Consider the following 19035-nt stretch of genomic DNA (forward strand, 5'->3'; position numbering starts at 1 on the left):
TGTTTTGGCTTCCTTTTACCAAGAAAGGACCAGAGGGTTGAAAAGTGACCTGATTTCATTTGTAAAAAGCCAAGAAACTGCTTGGGAAACTGCCATTTCCTGAAACCGGAAGTGGCCTCCTCAAAACCGGAAGTGGCCCTTAAACACCTTTCTCCTTGACATTTTGGCCTTTAAATTCTTTTTGCATCCATTTTAAGGACTTTTGATCTCGTTTGGACACAATTCCTGCCTAACTGAGCCATTGGCCAAAGGGGTGAAAATTTGGGGGCCACGCCCGCCAAATGGGCCAAATTTATTTTTCAGCCATTTTACCTGTTTTGGCTTCCTTTTACCAAGAAAGGACCAGAGGGTTGAAAAGTGACCTGATTTCATTTGTAAAAAGCCAAGAAACTGCTTGGGAAACTGCCATTTCCTGAAACCGGAAGTGGCTTCCTCAAAACCGGAAGTGGTCCTTAAACACCTTTCTCCTTGACATTTTGGCCTTTAAATTCTTTTTGCATCCATTTTAGGGACTTTTGATCTCGTTTGGACACATTTCCTGCCTAACTGAGCCATTGGCCAAAGGGGTGAAAATTTGGGGGGCCACGCCCGCCAAATGGGCCAAATTTATTTTTCAGCCATTTTACCTGTTTTGACTTCCTTTTACCAAGAAAGGACCAGAGGGTTGAAAAGTGACCTGATTTCATTTGTAAAAAGCCAAGAAACTGCTTGGGAAACTGCCATTTCCTGAAACCGGAAGTGGCCTCCTCAAAACCGGAAGTGGTCCTTAAACACCTTTCTCCTTGACATTTTGGCCTTTAAATTCTTTTTGCATCCATTTTAGGGACTTTTGATCTCGTTTGGACACATTTCCTGCCTAACTGAGCCATTGGCCAAAGGGGTGAAAATTTGGGGGGCCACGCCCGCCAAATGGGCCAAATTTATTTTTCAGCCATTTTACCTGTTTTGACTTCCTTTTACCAAGAAAGGACCAGAGGGTTGAAAAGTGACCTGATTTCATTTGTAAAAAGCCAAGAAACTGCTTGGGAAACTGCCATTTCCTGAAACCGGAAGTGGCCTCCTTAAAACCGGAAGTGGCCCTTAAACACCATTCTCCTTGACATTTTGGTCTTTAAATTCTTTTTGCATACATTTTAGGGACTTTTGATCTCGTTTGGACAGATTTCCTGCCTAACTGAGCCATTGGCCAAAGGGGTGAAAATTTGGGGGGCCACGCCCGCCAAATGGGCCAAATTTATTTTTCAGCCATTTTACCTGTTTTGACTTCCTTTTACCAAGAAAGGACCAGAGGGTTGAAAAGTGACCTGATTTCATTTGTAAAAAGCCAAGAAACTGCTTGGGAAACTGCCATTTCCTGAAACCGGAAGTGACCTCCTCAAAACCGGAAGTGGCCCTTAAACACCATTCTCCTTGACATTTTGGTCTTTAAATTCTTTTTGCATCCATTTTAGGGACTTTTGATCTCGTTTGGACACATTTCCTGCGTAACTGAGCCATTGGCCAAAGGCATGAAAATTTGGGGGGCCACGCCCGCCAAATGGGCCAAATTTATTTTTCAGCCATTTTACCTGTTTTGACTTCCTTTTACCAAGAAAGGACCAGAGGGTTGAAAAGTGACCTGATTTCATTTGTAAAAAGCCAAGAAACTGCTTGGGAAACTGCCATTTCCTGAAACCGGAAGTGGCCTCCTCAAAACCGGAAGTGGTCCTTAAACACCTTTCTCCTTGACATTTTGGCCTTTAAATTCTTTTTGCATCCATTTTAGGGACTTTTGATCTCGTTTGTATACATTTCCTGCCTAACTGAGCCATTGGCCAAAGGGGTGAAAATTTGGGGGGCCACGCCCTCCAAATGGGCCAAATTTATTTTTCAGCCTTTTTACCTGTTTTGACTTCCTTTTACCAAGAAAGGACCAGAGGGTTGAAAAGTGACCTGATTTCATTTGTAAAAAGCCAAGAAACTGCTTGGGAAACTGCCATTTCCTGAAACCGGAAGTGGCCTCCTCAAAACCGGAAGTGGCCCTTAAACTCCTTTCTCCATGACATTTTGGCCTTTAAATTCTTTTTGCATCCATTTTAGGGACTTTTGATCTCATTTGGACACATTTCCTGCGTATCTGAGCCATTGGCCAAAGGGGTGAAAATTTGGGGGGCCACGCCCGCCAAATGGGCCAAATTTATTTTTCAGCCATTTTACCTGTTTTGACTTCCTTTTACCAAGAAAGGACCAGAGGGTTGAAAAGTGACCTGATTTCATTTGTAAAAAGCCAAGAAACTGCTTGGGAAACTGCCATTTCCTGAAACCGGAAGTGGCCTCCTCAAAACCGGAAGTGGCCCTTAAACTCCTTTCTCCATGACATTTTGGCCTTTAAATTCTTTTTGCATCCATTTTAGGGACTTTTGATCTCATTTGGACACATTTCCTGCGTATCTGAGCCATTGGCCAAAGGGGTGAAAATTTGGGGGGCCACGCCCGCCAAATGGGCCAAATTTATTTTTCAGCCATTTTACCTGTTTTGACTTCCTTTTACCAAGAAAGGACCAGAGGGTTGAAAAGTGACCTGATTTCATTTGTAAAAAGCCAAGAAACTGCTTGGGAAACTGCCATTTCCTGAAACCGGAAGTGGCCTCCTCAAAACCGGAAGTGACCCTTAAACACCTTTCTCCTTGACATTTTGGCCTTTAAATTCTTTTTGCATCCATTTTAGGGACTTTTGATCTCCTTTGGACACATTTCCTGCCTAACTGAGCCATTGGCCAAAGGGGTGAAAATTTGGGGGGCCACGCCCGCCAAATGGGCCAAATTTATTTTTCAGCCATTTTACCTGTTTTGACTTCCTTTTACCAAGAAAGGACCAGAGGGTTGAAAAGTGACCTGATTTCATTTGTAGAAAGCCAAGAAACTGCTTGGGAAACTGCCATTTCCTGAAACCGGAAGTGGCCTCCTCAAAACCGGAAGTGGCCCTTAAACACCTTTCTCCTTGACATTTTGGTCTTTAAATTCTTTTTGCATCCATTTTAGGGACTTTTGATCTCGTTTGGACACATTTCCTGCGTAACTGAGCCTTTGGCCAAAGGGGTGAAAATTTGGGGGGCCACGCCCGCCAAATGGGCCAAATTTATTTTTCAGCCATTTTACCTGTTTTGGCTTCCTTTTACCAAGAAAGGACCAGAGGGTTGAAAAGTGACCTGATTTCATTTGTAAAAAGCCAAGAAACTGCTTGGGAAACTGCCATTTCCTGAAACCGGAAGTGGCCTCCTCAAAACCGGAAGTGGCCCTTAAACACCTTTCTCCTTGACATTTTGGCCTTTAAATTCTTTTTGCATCCATTTTAGGGACTTTTGATTTCGTTTGGACACATTTCCTGCGTATCTGAGCCATTGGCCAAAGGGGTGAAAATTTGGGGGGCCACGCCCGCCAAATGGGCCAAATTTATTTTTCAGCCATTTTACCTGTTCTGACTTCCTTTTACCAAGAAAGGACCAGAGGGTTGAAAAGTGACCTGATTTCATTTGTAGAAAGCCAAGAAACTGCTTGGGAAACTGCCATTTCCTGAAACCGGAAGTGGCCTCCTCAAAACCGGAAGTGGCCCTTAAACACCTTTCTCCTTGACATTTTGGTCTTTAAATTCTTTTTGCATCCATTTTAGGGACTTTTGATCTCGTTTGGACACATTTCCTGCGTAACTGAGCCTTTGGCCAAAGGGGTGAAAATTTGGGGGGCCACGCCCGCCAAATGGGCCAAATTTATTTTTCAGCCATTTTACCTGTTTTGGCTTCCTTTTACCAAGAAAGGACCAGAGGGTTGAAAAGTTACCTGATTTCATTTGTAAAAAGCCAAGAAACTGCTTGGGAAACTGCCATTTCCTGAAACCGGAAGTGGCCTCCTCAAAACCGGAAGTGGTCCTTAAACACCTTTCTCCTTGACATTTTGGCCTTTAAATTATTTTTGCATCCATTTTAGGGACTTTTGATCTCGTTTGGACACATTTCCTGCCTAACTGAGCCATTGGCCAAAGGGGTGAAAATTTCGGGGGCCACGCCCGCCAAATGGGCCAAATTTATTTTTCAGCCATTTTACCTGTTTTGACTTCCTTTTACCAAGAAAAGACCAGAGGGTTGAAAAGTGACCTGATTTCATTTGTAAAAAGACAAGAAACTGCTTGGGAAACTGCCATTTCCTGAAACCGGAAGTGGCCTCCTCAAAACCGGAAGTGGCCCTTAAACACCTTTCTCCTTGACATTTTGGTCTTTAAATTCTTTTTGCATCCATTTTAGGGACTTTTGATCTCGTTTGGACACATTTCCTGCGTAACTGAGCCATTGGCCAAAGGGGTGAAAATTTGGGGGCCACGCCCGCCAAATGGGCCAAATTTATTTTTCAGCCATTTTACCTGTTTTGACTTACTTTTACCAAGAAAGGACCAGAGGGTTGAAAAGTGACCTGATTTCATTTGTAAAAAGCCAAGAAACTGCTTGGGAAACCGGCCATTTCCTGAAACCGGAAGTGGCCTCCTCAAAACCGGAAGTGGCCCTTAAACACCTTTCTCCTTGACATTTTGGCCTTTAAATTCTTTTTGCATCCATTTTAGGGACTTTTGATCTCGTTTGGACACATTTCCTGCCTAACTGAGCCATTGGCCAAAGGGGTGAAAATTTGGGGGGCCACGCCCGCCAAATGGGCCAAATTTATTTTTCAGCCATTTTACCTGTTTTGACTTCCTTTTACCAAGAAAGGAACAGAGGGTTGAAAAGTGACCTGATTTCATTTGTAAAAAGCCAAGAAACTGCTTGGGAAACTGCCATTTCCTGAAACCGGAAGTGGCCTCCTCAAAACCGGAAGTGGCCCTTAAACACCTTTCTCCTTGACATTTTGGTCTTTAAATTCTTTTTGCATCCATTTTAGGGACTTTTGATCTCGTTTGGACACATTTCCTGCCTAACTGAGCCATTGGCCAAAGGGGTGAAAATTTGGGGGGCCACGCCCGCCAAATGGGCCAAATTTATTTTTCAGCCATTTTACCTGTTTTGACTTCCTTTTACCAAGAAAGGACCAGAGGGTTGAAAAGTGACCTGATTTCATTTGTAAAAAGCCAAGAAACTGCTTGGGAAACTGCCATTTCCTGAAACCGGAAGTGGCCTCCTCAAAACCGGAAGTGGTCCTTAAACACCTTTCTCCTTGACATTTTGGCCTTTAAATTCTTTTTGCATCCATTTTAGGGACTTTTGATCTCGTTTGGACACATTTCCTGCCTAACTGAGCCATTGGCCAAAGGGGTGAAAATTTGGGGGGCCACGCCCGCCAAATGGGCCAAATTTATTTTTCAGCCATTTTACCTGTTTTGACTTCCTTTTACCAAGAAAGGACCAGAGGGTTGAAAAGTGACCTGATTTCATTTGTAAAAAGCCAAGAAACTGCTTGGGAAACTGCCATTTCCTGAAACCGGAAGTGGCCTCCTTAAAACCGGAAGTGGCCCTTAAACACCATTCTCCTTGACATTTTGGTCTTTAAATTCTTTTTGCATACATTTTAGGGACTTTTGATCTCGTTTGGACAGATTTCCTGCCTAACTGAGCCATTGGCCAAAGGGGTGAAAATTTGGGGGGCCACGCCCGCCAAATGGGCCAAATTTATTTTTCAGCCATTTTACCTGTTTTGACTTCCTTTTACCAAGAAAGGACCAGAGGGTTGAAAAGTGACCTGATTTCATTTGTAAAAAGCCAAGAAACTGCTTGGGAAAGTGCCATTTCCTGAAACCGGAAGTGGCCTCCTCAAAACCGGAAGTGACCCTTAAACACCTTTCTCCTTGACATTTTGGCCTTTAAATTCTTTTTGCATCCATTTTAGGGACTTTTGATCTCGTTTGGACACATTTCCTGCGTATCTGAGCCATTGGCCAAAGGGGTGAAAATTTGGGGGGCCACGCCCGCCAAATGGGCCAAATTTATTTTTCAGCCATTTTACCTGTTTTGACTTCCTTTTACCAAGAAAGGACCAGAGGGTTGAAAAGTGACCTGATTTCATTTGTAAAAAGCCAAGAAACTGCTTGGGAAACTGCCATTTCCTGAAACCGGAAGTGACCTCCTCAAAACCGGAAGTGGCCCTTAAACACCATTCTCCTTGACATTTTGGTCTTTAAATTCTTTTTGCATCCATTTTAGGGACTTTTGATCTCGTTTGGACACATTTCCTGCGTAACTGAGCCATTGGCCAAAGGCATGAAAATTTGGGGGGCCACGCCCGCCAAATGGGCCAAATTTATTTTTCAGCCATTTTACCTGTTTTGACTTCCTTTTACCAAGAAAGGACCAGAGGGTTGAAAAGTGACCTGATTTCATTTGTAAAAAGCCAAGAAACTGCTTGGGAAACTGCCATTTCCTGAAACCGGAAGTGGCCTCCTCAAAACCGGAAGTGGTCCTTAAACACCTTTCTCCTTGACATTTTGGCCTTTAAATTCTTTTTGCATCCATTTTAGGGACTTTTGATCTCGTTTGTATACATTTCCTGCCTAACTGAGCCATTGGCCAAAGGGGTGAAAATTTGGGGGGCCACGCCCTCCAAATGGGCCAAATTTATTTTTCAGCCATTTTACCTGTTTTGACTTCCTTTTACCAAGAAAGGACCAGAGGGTTGAAAAGTGACCTGATTTCATTTGTAAAAAGCCAAGAAACTGCTTGGGAAACTGCCATTTCCTGAAACCGGAAGTGGCCTCCTCAAAACCGGAAGTGGCCCTTAAACTCCTTTCTCCATGACATTTTGGCCTTTAAATTCTTTTTGCATCCATTTTAGGGACTTTTGATCTCATTTGGACACATTTCCTGCGTATCTGAGCCATTGGCCAAAGGGGTGAAAATTTGGGGGGCCACGCCCGCCAAATGGGCCAAATTTATTTTTCAGCCATTTTACCTGTTTTGACTTCCTTTTACCAAGAAAGGACCAGAGGGTTGAAAAGTGACCTGATTTCATTTGTAAAAAGCCAAGAAACTGCTTGGGAAACTGCCATTTCCTGAAACCGGAAGTGGCCTCCTCAAAACCGGAAGTGGCCCTGAAACTCCTTTCTCCATGACATTTTGGCCTTTAAATTCTTTTTGCATCCATTTTAGGGACTTTTGATCTCATTTGGACACATTTCCTGCGTATCTGAGCCATTGGCCAAAGGGGTGAAAATTTGGGGGGCCACGCCCGCCAAATGGGCCAAATTTATTTTTCAACCATTTTACCTGTTTTGACTTCCTTTTACCAAGAAATGACCAGAGGGTTGAAAAGTGACCTGATTTCATTTGTAAAAAGCCAAGAAACTGCTTGGGAAACTGCCATTTCCTGAAACCGGAAGTGGCCTCCTCAAAACCGGAAGTGACCCTTAAACACCTTTCTCCTTGACATTTTGGCCTTTAAATTCTTTTTGCATCCATTTTAGGGACTTTTGATCTCCTTTGGACACATTTCCTGCCTAACTGAGCCATTGGCCAAAGGGGTGAAAATTTGGGGGGCCACGCCCGCCAAATGGGCCAAATTTATTTTTCAGCCATTTTACCTGTTTTGACTTCCTTTTACCAAGAAAGGACCAGAGGGTTGAAAAGTGACCTGATTTCATTTGTAGAAAGCCAAGAAACTGCTTGGGAAACTGCCATTTCCTGAAACCGGAAGTGGCCTCCTCAAAACCGGAAGTGGCCCTTAAACACCTTTCTCCTTGACATTTTGGTCTTTAAATTCTTTTTGCATCCATTTTAGGGACTTTTGATCTCGTTTGGACACATTTCCTGCGTAACTGAGCCTTTGGCCAAAGGGGTGAAAATTTGGGGGGCCACGCCCGCCAAATGGGCCAAATTTATTTTTCAGCCATTTTACCTGTTTTGGCTTCCTTTTACCAAGAAAGGACCAGAGGGTTGAAAAGTGACCTGATTTCATTTGTAAAAAGCCAAGAAACTGCTTGGGAAACTGCCATTTCCTGAAACCGGAAGTGGCCTCCTCAAAACCGGAAGTGGCCCTTAAACACCTTTCTCCTTGACATTTTGGCCTTTAAATTCTTTTTGCATCCATTTTAGGGACTTTTGATCTCGTTTGGACACATTTCCTGCCTAACTGAGCAATTGGCCAAAGGGGTGAAAATTTGGGGGGCCACGCCCGCCAAATGGGCCAAATTTATTTTTCAGCCATTTTACCTGTTTTGACTTCCTTTTACCAAGAAAGGACCAGAGGGTTGAAAAGTGACCTGATTTCATTTGTAAAAAGCCAAGAAACTGCTTGGGAAACTGCCATTTCCTGAAACCGGAAGTGGCCTCCTCAAAACCGGAAGTGGCCCTTAAACACCTTTCTCCTTGACATTTTGGTCTTTAAATTCTTTTTGCATCCATTTTAGGGACTTTTGATCTCGTTTGGACACATTTCCTGCGTAACTGAGCCATTGGCCAAAGGGGTGAAAATTTGGGGGGCCACGACCGCCAAATGGGCCAAATTTATTTTTCAGTCATTTTACCTGTTTTGACTTCCTTTTACCAAGAAAGGACCAGAGGGTTGAAAAGTGACCTGATTTCATTTGTAAAAAGCCAAGAAACTGCTTGGGAAACTGCCATTTCCTGAAACCGGAAGTGGCCTCCTCAAAACCGGAAGTGGCCCTTAAACACCTTTCTCCTTGACATTTTGGCCTTTAAATTCTTTTTGCATCCATTTTAGGGACTTTTGATTTCGTTTGGACACATTTCCTGCGTATCTGAGCCATTGGCCAAAGGGGTGAAAATTTGGGGGGCCACGCCCGCCAAATGGGCCAAATTTATTTTTCAGCCATTTTACCTGTTCTGACTTCCTTTTACCAAGAAAGGACCAGAGGGTTGAAAAGTGACCTGATTTCATTTGTAGAAAGCCAAGAAACTGCTTGGGAAACTGCCATTTCCTGAAACCGGAAGTGGCCTCCTCAAAACCGGAAGTGGCCCTTAAACATCTTTCTCCTTGACATTTTGGTCTTTAAATTCTTTTTGCATCCATTTTAGGGACTTTTGATCTCGTTTGGACACATTTCCTGCGTAACTGAGCCTTTGGCCAAAGGGGTGAAAATTTGGGGGGCCACGCCCGCCAAATGGGCCAAATTTATTTTTCAGCCATTTTACCTGTTTTGGCTTCCTTTTACCAAGAAAGGACCAGAGGGTTGAAAAGTTACCTGATTTCATTTGTAAAAAGCCAAGAAACTGCTTGGGAAACTGCCATTTCCTGAAACCGGAAGTGGCCTCCTCAAAACCGGAAGTGGCCCTTAAACACCTTTCTCCTTGACATTTTGGTCTTTAAATTCTTTTTGCATTCTTTTTAGGGACTTTTGATCTCGTTTGGACACATTTCCTGCGTAACTGAGCCATTGGCCAAAGGGGTGAAAATTTGGGGGGCCACGACCGCCAAATGGGCCAAATTTATTTTTCAGCCATTTTACCTGTTTTGGCTTCCTTTTACCAAGAAAGGACCAGAGGGTTGAAAAGTTACCTGATTTCATTTGTAAAAAGCCAAGAAACTGCTTGGGAAACTGCCATTTCCTGAAACCGGAAGTGGCCTCCTCAAAACCGGAAGTGGCCCTTAAACACCTTTCTCCTTGACATTTTGGTCTTTAAATTCTTTTTGCATCCATTTTAGGGACTTTTGATCTCGTTTGGACACATTTCCTGCGTAACTGAGCCATTGGCCAAAGGGGTGAAAATTTGGGGGGCCACGACCGCCAAATGGGCCAAATTTATTTTTCAGCCATTTTACCTGTTTTGACTTCCTTTTACCAAGAAAGGACCAGAGGGTTGAAAAGTGACCTGATTTCATTTGTAAAAAGCCAAGAAACTGCTTGGGAAACTGCCATTTCCTGAAACCGGAAGTGGTCTCATCAAAACCGGAAGTGGCCCTTAAACACCTTTCTCCTTGACATTTTGGCCTTTAAATTCTTTTTGCATCCATTTTAGGGACTTTTGATTTTGTTTGGACACATTTCCTGCGTATCTGAGCCATTGGCCAAAGGGGTGAAAATTTGGGGGGCCACGCCCGCCAAATGGGCCAAATTTATTTTTCAGCCATTTTACCTGTTTTGACTTCCTTTTACCAAGAAAGGACCAGAGGGTTGAAAAGTGACCTGATTTCATTTGTAAAAAGCCAAGAAACTGCTTGGGAAACTGCCATTTCCTGAAACCGGAAGTGGCCTCCTCAAAACCGGAAGTGGTCCTTAAACACCTTTCTCCTTGACATTTTGGCCTTTAAATTCTTTTTGCATCCATTTTAGGGACTTTTGATCTCGTTTGGACACATTTCCTGCCTAACTGAGCCATTGGCCAAAGGGGTGAAAATTTCGGGGGCCACGCCCGCCAAATGGGCCAAATTTATTTTTCAGCCATTTTACCTGTTTTGACTTCCTTTTACCAAGAAAGGACCAGAGGGTTGAAAAGTGACCTGATTTCATTTGTAAAAAGACAAGAAACTGCTTGGGAAACTGCCATTTCCTGAAACCGGAAGTGGCCTCCTCAAAACCGGAAGTGGCCCTTAAACACCTTTCTCCTTGACATTTTGGTCTTTAAATTCTTTTTGCATCCATTTTAGGGACTTTTGATCTCGTTTGGACACATTTCCTGCGTAACTGAGCCATTGGCCAAAGGGGTGAAAATTTGGGGGCCACGCCCGCCAAATGGGCCAAATTTATTTTTCAGCCATTTTACCTGTTTTGACTTACTTTTACCAAGAAAGGACCAGAGGGTTGAAAAGTGACCTGATTTCATTTGTAAAAAGCCAAGAAACTGCTTGGGAAACCGGCCATTTCCTGAAACCGGAAGTGGCCTCCTCAAAACCGGAAGTGGCCCTTAAACACCTTTCTCCTTGACATTTTGGCCTTTAAATTCTTTTTGCATCCATTTTAGGGACTTTTGATCTCGTTTGGACACATTTCCTGCCTAACTGAGCCATTGGCCAAAGGGGTGAAAATTTGGGGGGCCACGCCCGCCAAATGGGCCAAATTTATTTTTCAGCCATTTTACCTGTTTTGACTTCCTTTTACCAAGAAAGGAACAGAGGGTTGAAAAGTGACCTGATTTCATTTGTAAAAAGCCAAGAAACTGCTTGGGAAACTGCCATTTCCTGAAACCGGAAGTGGCCTCCTCAAAACCGGAAGTGGTCCTTAAACACCTTTCTCCTTGACATTTTGGCCTTTAAATTCTTTTTGCATCCATTTTAAGGACTTTTGATCTCGTTTGGACACAATTCCTGCCTAACTGAGCCATTGGCCAAAGGGGTGAAAATTTGGGGGCCACGCCCGCCAAATGGGCCAAATTTATTTTTCAGCCATTTTACCTGTTTTGGCTTCCTTTTACCAAGAAAGGACCAGAGGGTTGAAAAGTGACCTGATTTCATTTGTAAAAAGCCAAGAAACTGCTTGGGAAACTGCCATTTCCTGAAACCGGAAGTGGCTTCCTCAAAACCGGAAGTGGTCCTTAAACACCTTTCTCCTTGACATTTTGGCCTTTAAATTCTTTTTGCATCCATTTTAGGGACTTTTGATCTCGTTTGGACACATTTCCTGCCTAACTGAGCCATTGGCCAAAGGGGTGAAAATTTGGGGGGCCACGCCCGCCAAATGGGCCAAATTTATTTTTCAGCCATTTTACCTGTTTTGACTTCCTTTTACCAAGAAAGGACCAGAGGGTTGAAAAGTGACCTGATTTCATTTGTAAAAAGCCAAGAAACTGCTTGGGAAACTGCCATTTCCTGAAACCGGAAGTGGCCTCCTCAAAACCGGAAGTGGTCCTTAAACACCTTTCTCCTTGACATTTTGGCCTTTAAATTCTTTTTGCATCCATTTTAGGGACTTTTGATTTTGTTTGGACACATTTCCTGCGTATCTGAGCCATTGGCCAAAGGGGTGAAAATTTGGGGGGCCACGCCCGCCAAATGGGCCAAATTTATTTTTCAGCCATTTTACCTGTTTTGACTTCCTTTTACCAAGAAAGGACCAGAGGGTTGAAAAGTGACCTGATTTCATTTGTAAAAAGCCAAGAAACTGCTTGGGAAACTGCCATTTCCTGAAACCGGAAGTGGCCTCCTCAAAACCGGAAGTGGTCCTTAAACACCTTTCTCCTTGACATTTTGGCCTTTAAATTCTTTTTGCATCCATTTTAGGGACTTTTGATCTCGTTTGGACACATTTCCTGCCTAACTGAGCCATTGGCCAAAGGGGTGAAAATTTCGGGGGCCACGCCCGCCAAATGGGCCAAATTTATTTTTCAGCCATTTTACCTGTTTTGACTTCCTTTTACCAAGAAAGGACCAGAGGGTTGAAAAGTGACCTGATTTCATTTGTAAAAAGACAAGAAACTGCTTGGGAAACTGCCATTTCCTGAAACCGGAAGTGGCCTCCTCAAAACCGGAAGTGGCCCTTAAACACCTTTCTCCTTGACATTTTGGTCTTTAAATTCTTTTTGCATCCATTTTAGGGACTTTTGATCTCGTTTGGACACATTTCCTGCGTAACTGAGCCATTGGCCAAAGGGGTGAAAATTTGGGGGCCACGCCCGCCAAATGGGCCAAATTTATTTTTCAGCCATTTTACCTGTTTTGACTTACTTTTACCAAGAAAGGACCAGAGGGTTGAAAAGTGACCTGATTTCATTTGTAAAAAGCCAAGAAACTGCTTGGGAAACCGGCCATTTCCTGAAACCGGAAGTGGCCTCCTCAAAACCGGAAGTGGCCCTTAAACACCTTTCTCCTTGACATTTTGGCCTTTAAATTCTTTTTGCATCCATTTTAGGGACTTTTGATCTCGTTTGGACACATTTCCTGCCTAACTGAGCCATTGGCCAAAGGGGTGAAAATTTGGGGGGCCACGCCCGCCAAATGGGCCAAATTTATTTTTCAGCCATTTTACCTGTTTTGACTTCCTTTTACCAAGAAAGGAACAGAGGGTTGAAAAGTGACCTGATTTCATTTGTAAAAAGCCAAGAAACTGCTTGGGAAACTGCCATTTCCTGAAACCGGAAGTGGCCTCCTCAAAACCGGAAGTGGTCCTTAAACACCTTTCTCCTTGACATTTTGGCCTTTAAATTCTTTTTGCATCCATTTTAAGGACTTTTGATCTCGTTTGGACACAATTCCTGCCTAACTGAGCCATTGGCCAAAGGGGTGAAAATTTGGGGGCCACGCCCGCCAAATGGGCCAAATTTATTTTTCAGCCATTTTACCTGTTTTGGCTTCCTTTTACCAAGAAAGGACCAGAGGGTTGAAAAGTGACCTGATTTCATTTGTAAAAAGCCAAGAAACTGCTTGGGAAACTGCCATTTCCTGAAACCGGAAGTGGCTTCCTCAAAACCGGAAGTGGTCCTTAAACACCTTTCTCCTTGACATTTTGGCCTTTAAATTCTTTTTGCATCCATTTTAGGGACTTTTGATCTCGTTTGGACACATTTCCTGCCTAACTGAGCCATTGGCCAAAGGGGTGAAAATTTGGGGGGCCACGCCCGCCAAATGGGCCAAATTTATTTTTCAGCCATTTTACCTGTTTTGACTTCCTTTTACCAAGAAAGGACCAGAGGGTTGAAAAGTGACCTGATTTCATTTGTAAAAAGCCAAGAAACTGCTTGGGAAACTGCCATTTCCTGAAACCGGAAGTGGCCTCCTCAAAACCGGAAGTGGTCCTTAAACACCTTTCTCCTTGACATTTTGGCCTTTAAATTCTTTTTGCATCCATTTTAGGGACTTTTGATCTCGTTTGGACACATTTCCTGCCTAACTGAGCCATTGGCCAAAGGGGTGAAAATTTGGGGGGCCACGCCCGCCAAATGGGCCAAATTTATTTTTCAGCCATTTTACCTGTTTTGACTTCCTTTTACCAAGAAAGGACCAGAGGGTTGAAAAGTGACCTGATTTCATTTGTAAAAAGCCAAGAAACTGCTTGGGAAACTGCCATTTCCTGAAACCGGAAGTGGCCTCCTTAAAACCGGAAGTGGCCCTTAAACACCATTCTCCTTGACATTTTGGTCTTTAAATTCTTTTTGCATACATTTTAGGGACTTTTGATCTCGTTTGGACAGATTTCCTGCCTAACTGAGCCATTGGCCAAAGGGGTGAAAATTTGGGGGGCCACGCCCGCCAAATGGGCCAAATTTATTTTTCAGCCATTTTACCTGTTTTGACTTGCTTTTACCAAGAAAGGACCAGAGGGTTGAAAAGTGACCTGATTTCATTTGTAAAAAGCCAAGAAACTGCTTGGGAAAGTGCCATTTCCTGAAACCGGAAGTGGCCTCCTCAAAACCGGAAGTGACCCTTAAACACCTTTCTCCTTGACATTTTGGCCTTTAAATTCTTTTTGCATCCATTTTAGGGACTTTTGATCTCGTTTGGACACATTTCCTGCGTATCTGAGCCATTGGCCAAAGGGGTGAAAATTTGGGGGGCCACGCCCGCCAAATGGGCCAAATTTATTTTTCAGCCATTTTACCTGTTTTGACTTCCTTTTACCAAGAAAGGACCAGAGGGTTGAAAAGTGACCTGATTTCATTTGTAAAAAGCCAAGAAACTGCTTGGGAAACTGCCATTTCCTGAAACCGGAAGTGACCTCCTCAAAACCGGAAGTGGCCCTTAAACACCATTCTCCTTGACATTTTGGTCTTTAAATTCTTTTTGCATCCATTTTAGGGACTTTTGATCTCGTTTGGACACATTTCCTGCGTAACTGAGCCATTGGCCAAAGGCATGAAAATTTGGGGGGCCACGCCCGCCAAATGGGCCAAATTTATTTTTCAGCCATTTTACCTGTTTTGACATCCTTTTACCAAGAAAGGACCAGAGGGTTGAAAAGTGACCTGATTTCATTCGTAAAAAGCCAAGAAACTGCTTGGGAAACTGCCATTTCCTGAAACCGGAAGTGGCCTCCTCAAAACCGGAAGTGGCCCTTAAACACCTTTCTCCTTGACATTTTGGCCTTTAAATTCTTTTTGCATCCATTTTAGGGACTTTTGATTTCGTTTGGACACATTTCCTGCGTATCTGAGCCATTGGCCAAAGGGGTGAAAATTTGGGGGGCCACGCCCGCCAAATGGGCCAAATTTATTTTTCAGCCATTTTACCTGTTTTGACTTCCTTTTACCAAGAAAGGACCAGAGGGTTGAAAAGTGACCTGATTTCATTTGTAAAAAGCCAAGAAACTGCTTGGGAAACTGCCATTTCCTGAAACCGGAAGTGGCCTCCTCAAAACCGGAAGTGGCCCTTAAACACCTTTCTCCTTGACATTTTGGCCTTTAAATTCTTTTTGCATCCATTTTAAGGACTTTTGATCTCGTTTGGACACAATTCCTGCCTAACTGAGCCATTGGCCAAAGGGGTGAAAATTTGGGGGCCACGCCCGCCAAATGGGCCAAATTTATTTTTCAGCCATTTTACCTGTTTTGGCCTCCTTTTACCAAGAAAGGACCAGAGGGTTGAAAAGTGACCTGATTTCATTTGTAAAAAGCCAAGAAACTGCTTGGGAAACTGCCATTTCCTGAAACCGGAAGTGGCCTCCTCAAAACCGGAAGTGGCCCTTAAACACCTTTCTCCTTGACATTTTGGCCTTTAAATTCTTTTTGCATCCATTTTAAGGACTTTTGATCTCGTTTGGACACAATTCCTGCCTAACTGAGCCATTGGCCAAAGGGGTGAAAATTTGGGGGCCACGCCCGCCAAATGGGCCAAATTTATTTTTCAGCCATTTTACCTGTTTTGGCTTCCTTTTACCAAGAAAGGACCAGAGGGTTGAAAAGTGACCTGATTTCATTTGTAAAAAGCCAAGAAACTGCTTGGGAAACTGCCATTTCCTGAAACCGGAAGTGGCTTCCTCAAAACCGGAAGTGGTCCTTAAACACCTTTCTCCTTGACATTTTGGCCTTTAAATTCTTTTTGCATCCATTTTAGGGACTTTTGATCTCGTTTGGACACATTTCCTGCCTAACTGAGCCATTGGCCAAAGGGGTGAAAATTTGGGGGGCCACGCCCGCCAAATGGGCCAAATTTATTTTTCAGCCATTTTACCTGTTTTGACTTCCTTTTACCAAGAAAGGACCAGAGGGTTGAAAAGTGACCTGATTTCATTTGTAAAAAGCCAAGAAACTGCTTGGGAAACTGCCATTTCCTGAAACCGGAAGTGGCCTCCTCAAAACCGGAAGTGGTCCTTAAACACCTTTCTCCTTGACATTTTGGCCTTTAAATTCTTTTTGCATCCATTTTAGGGACTTTTGATCTCGTTTGGACACATTTCCTGCCTAACTGAGCCATTGGCCAAAGGGGTGAAAATTTGGGGGGCCACGCCCGCCAAATGGGCCAAATTTATTTTTCAGCCATTTTACCTGTTTTGACTTCCTTTTACCAAGAAAGGACCAGAGGGTTGAAAAGTGACCTGATTTCATTTGTAAAAAGCCAAGAAACTGCTTGGGAAACTGCCATTTCCTGAAACCGGAAGTGGCCTCCTTAAAACCGGAAGTGGCCCTTAAACACCATTCTCCTTGACATTTTGGTCTTTAAATTCTTTTTGCATACATTTTAGGGACTTTTGATCTCGTTTGGACAGATTTCCTGCCTAACTGAGCCATTGGCCAAAGGGGTGAAAATTTGGGGGGCCACGCCCGCCAAATGGGCCAAATTTATTTTTCAGCCATTTTACCTGTTTTGACTTCCTTTTACCAAGAAAGGACCAGAGGGTTGAAAAGTGACCTGATTTCATTTGTAAAAAGCCAAGAAACTGCTTGGGAAAGTGCCATTTCCTGAAACCGGAAGTGGCCTCCTCAAAACCGGAAGTGACCCTTAAACACCTTTCTCCTTGACATTTTGGCCTTTAAATTCTTTTTGCATCCATTTTAGGGACTTTTGATCTCGTTTGGACACATTTCCTGCGTATCTGAGCCATTGGCCAAAGGGGTGAAAATTTGGGGGGCCACGCCCGCCAAATGGGCCAAATTTATTTTTCAGCCATTTTACCTGTTTTGACTTCCTTTTACCAAGAAAGGACCAGAGGGTTGAAAAGTGACCTGATTTCATTTGTAAAAAGCCAAGAAACTGCTTGGGAAACTGCCATTTCCTGAAACCGGAAGTGACCTCCTCAAAACCGGAAGTGGCCCTTAAACACCATTCTCCTTGACATTTTGGTCTTTAAATTCTTTTTGCATCCATTTTAGGGACTTTTGATCTCGTTTGGACACATTTCCTGCGTAACTGAGCCATTGGCCAAAGGCATGAAAATTTGGGGGGCCACGCCCGCCAAATGGGCCAAATTTATTTTTCAGCCATTTTACCTGTTTTGACTTCCTTTTACCAAGAAAGGACCAGAGGGTTGAAAAGTGACCTGATTTCATTTGTAAAAAGCCAAGAAACTGCTTGGGAAACTGCCATTTCCTGAAACCGGAAGTGGCCTCCTCAAAACCGGAAGTGGTCCTTAAACACCTTTCTCCTTGACATTTTGGCCTTTAAATTCTTTTTGCATCCATTTTAGGGACTTTTGATCTCGTTTGTATACATTTCCTGCCTAACTGAGCCATTGGCCAAAGGGGTGAAAATTTGGGGGGCCACGCCCTCCAAATGGGCCAAATTTATTTTTCAGCCTTTTTACCTGTTTTGACTTCCTTTTACCAAGAAAGGACCAGAGGGTTGAAAAGTGACCTGATTTCATTTGTAAAAAGCCAAGAAACTGCTTGGGAAACTGCCATTTCCTGAAACCGGAAGTGGCCTCCTCAAAACCGGAAGTGGCCCTTAAACTCCTTTCTCCATGACATTTTGGCCTTTAAATTCTTTTTGCATCCATTTTAGGGACTTTTGATCTCATTTGGACACATTTCCTGCGTATCTGAGCCATTGGCCAAAGGGGTGAAAATTTGGGGGGCCACGCCCGCCAAATGGGCCAAATTTATTTTTCAGCCATTTTACCTGTTTTGACTTCCTTTTACCAAGAAAGGACCAGAGGGTTGAAAAGTGACCTGATTTCATTTGTAAAAAGCCAAGAAACTGCTTGGGAAACTGCCATTTCCTGAAACCGGAAGTGGCCTCCTCAAAACCGGAAGTGGCCCTTAAACTCCTTTCTCCATGACATTTTGGCCTTTAAATTCTTTTTGCATCCATTTTAGGGACTTTTGATCTCATTTGGACACATTTCCTGCGTATCTGAGCCATTGGCCAAAGGGGTGAAAATTTGGGGGGCCACGCCCGCCAAATGGGCCAAATTTATTTTTCAGCCATTTTACCTGTTTTGACTTCCTTTTACCAAGAAAGGACCAGAGGGTTGAAAAGTGACCTGATTTCATTTGTAAAAAGCCAAGAAACTGCTTGGGAAAGTGCCATTTCCTGAAACCGGAAGTGGCCTCCTCAAAACCGGAAGTGACCCTTAAACACCTTTCTCCTTGACATTTTGGCCTTTAAATTCTTTTTGCATCCATTTTAGGGACTTTTGATCTCGTTTGGACACATTTCCTGCGTATCTGAGCCATTGGCCAAAGGGGTGAAAATTTGGGGGGCCACGCCCGCCAAATGGGCCAAATTTATTTTTCAGCCATTTTACCTGTTTTGACTTCCTTTTACCAAGAAAGGACCAGAGGGTTGAAAAGTGACCTGATTTCATTTGTAAAAAGCCAAGAAACTGCTTGGGAAACTGCCATTTCCTGAAACCGGAAGTGACCTCCTCAAAACCGGAAGTGGCCCTTAAACACCATTCTCCTTGACATTTTGGTCTTTAAATTCTTTTTGCATCCATTTTAGGGACTTTTGATCTCGTTTGGACACATTTCCTGCGTAACTGAGCCATTGGCCAAAGGCATGAAAATTTGGGGGGCCACGCCCGCCAAATGGGCCAAATTTATTTTTCAGCCATTTTACCTGTTTTGACTTCCTTTTACCAAGAAAGGACCAGAGGGTTGAAAAGTGACCTGATTTCATTTGTAAAAAGCCAAGAAACTGCTTGGGAAACTGCCATTTCCTGAAACCGGAAGTGGCCTCCTCAAAACCGGAAGTGGTCCTTAAACACCTTTCTCCTTGACATTTTGGCCTTTAAATTCTTTTTGCATCCATTTTAGGGAC

This window comes from Aquarana catesbeiana, linkage group LG08 (genome assembly GCF_042186555.1).
Source record: "Aquarana catesbeiana isolate 2022-GZ linkage group LG08, ASM4218655v1, whole genome shotgun sequence".
Taxonomy (NCBI): Eukaryota; Metazoa; Chordata; class Amphibia; order Anura; family Ranidae; genus Aquarana; species Aquarana catesbeiana.